This window comes from Odontomachus brunneus, unplaced genomic scaffold (assembly GCF_010583005.1).
Source record: "Odontomachus brunneus isolate Ranch 3 - 2012 unplaced genomic scaffold, Obru_v1 Obru_scaffold_057, whole genome shotgun sequence".
In the NCBI taxonomy this organism is placed as follows: Eukaryota; Metazoa; Arthropoda; class Insecta; order Hymenoptera; family Formicidae; genus Odontomachus; species Odontomachus brunneus.
Window position 1 is genome coordinate 548,997 of NW_022639507.1, and position 3,663 is coordinate 552,659.

A 3,663-nucleotide genomic window follows, 5' to 3' on the forward strand; every position below is an offset into this window, starting at 1 on the left:
GAATATAACTTAAATATTGCAACAAATAGGAAATAATAAGTTTCTTTGCGTTTTTTTTCTAAAATCTTCTTTTAAGCAACGTAATAAATTTTATATTGAAAACATTAACTTTCAACAAAAGTAAGCAAATAAAACAAAGTTTTTTCTGAATTCCTATGAATGAAATTAAATAACATACACAAACAATAGCAGTCAGTATGAAACAAATTTACAACTTTTCAATTAGTTGCTTCATTTGGGATTCATGAGAAATAATAGCTTTATTAAGAACCTCTAATGTTTCCTTATGTCGTCTCTCACACACTTCTTCTTTTGCATTAGCGTTATTTATAAATACTGACAGCAATGTAAGCGTATTATTTTGTCTCTTAGTTTTCTTTTTTCTAGATGGACTCTTTAGATTTTCTGAGTCAGAATTATCGAGTGAGTTTTAGATGTGCACATTGACAAACGGACACATCCAATCATATGTCGTTGTTTATAGAGTCTCTCGAATATCTCTAGGCATACGGCGTTGTGGTTGGCTGTATCCGTTTGTCAATGTGCGCATCTGGGACGCTCCCGAATTATCCGGATCTGAATTATCTACATTTGGCAGACTTCTTTGTTTAAGAAAAGATGCAACACTTATTGGTTGAATGCTTGGGCTACTTCTAAAAAATATCATCTTGTCGCGGATCCGACGGGTTGAGCGTCCGTCGGGCAGCGATCGAGAGCGCTGATTTCGCCTAGCGCAGGGCGCGGTGAGGTAAGGTGAGCCAGGAGAAGAAATTGAGACTTTGTCGAGACGATCACTGTTTGCTTTAAAACGATGCACAGAGTCACTCTAGAGCGAGGTTCGACGGTCAAGAAGGTCGGAACGGAGATCTTCAGAGTGCCGACGGCCGGGTCAGCCGATCGCGGCGGAGATTTTGGCGAGCGCTTAACCGATGCTCCGCGAACGGAGATCTTGAGCGCGAGCGACGGATATCTTCCGCGTCCCTGGCACGCGCGTCCGCGCCCCGTCAAACCCACGCACTCGCGAGCAATTTGACAAAATAAGAAAATACAAAAGATTTACACGGTTGAAGAGATCCACAAAGAACTTAACGCACTAACACATTGTTTGTTACGAGACAGAGACAATGCACGCCGAACCACGGTCAAGTTTGCCGTGTTCTGCAATTGCGGATGCAGCGGAGGCAAAGCGAACTGACGCGAGCACGGCGCGAAGGGCAAACGGCGGGCGAATTCCGCCGACTTGCGCGCGAGAGAAGAGAGCCGGCCCGAGAGAGTTTTAATTCTCCGGCGCTCTAGATAAGTCGCGGCGAAACTGCGAGCCTCGAATCTCGCTCGGGAGCGGTGCACTTGGACACGGTGCATTTGGACACAGCCAATCACAGCACCGTGTGATTAGAGACATTTGTAGGGTCCCTTGGAACAGCGACTTGTGATTGGACTGTGTCCAATTGCCCTGTGTCCAACTGATATACACCCATCTCGCTCGAGGTGGAAGCGCAGCGGATTCCGCGGTCATGACAGGATAGCCGGCCCGAGATCCGCAATTGAACTCCGGACTATCCGTCGTATTGGCGACGATCTCGACGAATCCGTCGAAGTCGCCGCGAAACAACTGATCGAGGTATTTTGCGCGACGTGAAGCTTCCGTGAAAAAGCGTTTGACGACAGGTCGCTCGCTGGTTGGTTGCGGCTGCCGAATACGCGAGAAAATTGCCTTATATGGTCCGCATGGCAACGGGTGTATATCAGTTGGACACGGGGCAATTGGACACAGTCCAATCACAAGTCGCTGTTCCAAGGGACCCTACAAATGTCTCTAATCACACGGTGCTGTGATTGGCTGTGTCCAAATGCACCGTGTCCAAGTGCACCGCTCCCAAAGTTTTTCTAGGCAATCCCTCTCTTACCAATTTATCAAATTATCGTATTATTGTTGCTAAAGTTAGAAAAAAATGGTTAAACATTAAGTTGGATTCGTTCAGAGACTTTTGTTTCTCAATTGATCCAAGGACTGATTCTGCCACTGTGTGGCGCATTTTGAAGTCATTTAAGAATAGGAGGCTCCCTCAACCTTTATTGGATTCAGAGATTAGGATTTCGATGGCCCGTGGTGTTTTCGACACAGTTGTGCCCCTTGGGTGGTTCGATCCAGTTGTTCTTTGGCATTCCGGAGTAGTCCTACGCTCAACACCGAGCAGTACGGCTTCCGGGGGGGACGGTCGAGCGTGGACGCGATTATGCGCGTCCGGTCCCTCTCGGAGGCCGTCGTGAGGGGGGGGGAGTGGTGTTGGCGGTGTCCCTCGACATCGCCAACGCTTTCAACTCCCTCCCTTGGGACCAGGTGGAGGCGGGGTTAGCCCACTTCAGAATCGCCCCCCACCTGGTCTCCATAATACGGGACTACTTCCGGGATGGAAGACTGGAGTTCCGCAATAAGTCGGAGCTCCAGTGCGGAAGGGCGGTGTATCGCGGTGTTCCGCAGGGGTCCGTGCTAGGACCCCTACTGTGGAACATCGCATACGATCAAGTCCTCCGTCTTGCCCTCCCCCCCGGCTGCACCGTCGTCTGCTACGCTGACGACACGATGGTGTTAGCCGGGGGCAGGGGCTGGCGGGACGCACTCGAGATGGGACGTCTGGCGGTGGACCAGGTGGTAAGCTCCCTAAGTAGAATGGGCCTGAAGGTGGCCCCCCTTAAATCGGAGGTCATGTTTATGCATGATGGCTCCAGGGGGGCCCCACCTAAGGCCCAAATCCGGATTGACGGTGTCTCCGTGAGGGCGGGTCCCACGATTAAATATCTGGGACTCGTCCTGGATGGCACATGGGGGTTCCAGAAGCACTTTGAGCTTCTGGCCCCCAAATTGGGCAGGGTGGCCAATATGTTAGGTGGCCTCCTGCCCAATCTCGGCGGCCCAAAGAGGAAGGCGCGGCGGCTATATGCTGGCGTCGTCCACTCCATGGCCCTTTACGGGGCCCCGGTCTGGGCGAGCGCGATGGCGACGGACCAGCGCACAATAGCGCTGGCCCACCGTGCACAACGGTGGGTCGCCACTCGCCTCGCCCGGGCCTACAGGACGGCGTCACATATGGCCGCCACGGCCCTGGCCGGCCTCCCCCCGCTGGAGCTCCTTGCGGAAATGCACGCCGAAAATTATCGGCGTGTGAGAGAGCTCCGCGCCGGGGGAGGCCAACAACACCTGGCCAGGGCCATAGGACTGGCAAAGGACCAGGCCCGTCAGCGGCTCCTCCTCAGGTGGACACTCCACCTTGAGGGGGCGACGGGCCGGTCGGGAACGAGGGTCGCCGAGGCCATCCGGCCCTGTCTGCAACAATGGGTTGACAGGGTCCGCGGAGAGCTGTCATTCCGGACAACGCAGGTACTCACCGGACACGGGTGCTTCGGTGAGTACCTGCACAGGATAGGAAGGGAGCTTACCTCCCGCTGCCACCACTGTGGAGCTGAGGTGGACTCGGCGCAGCACACCCTCGAGGAATGTCCCTCGTGGGTGGGTGAGCGCCGGGTCCTAGTTGATGTGGTGGGAGCGGACCTCTCTCCCCCGGCCCTTATCAGGGCCATGCTTGGGGGAGACGAGGGCTGGTCCGCCGTCACCTCCTTCTGCGACGCAGTGTTGTCGCAGAAGGAGGCGGACGAGCGAGTCCG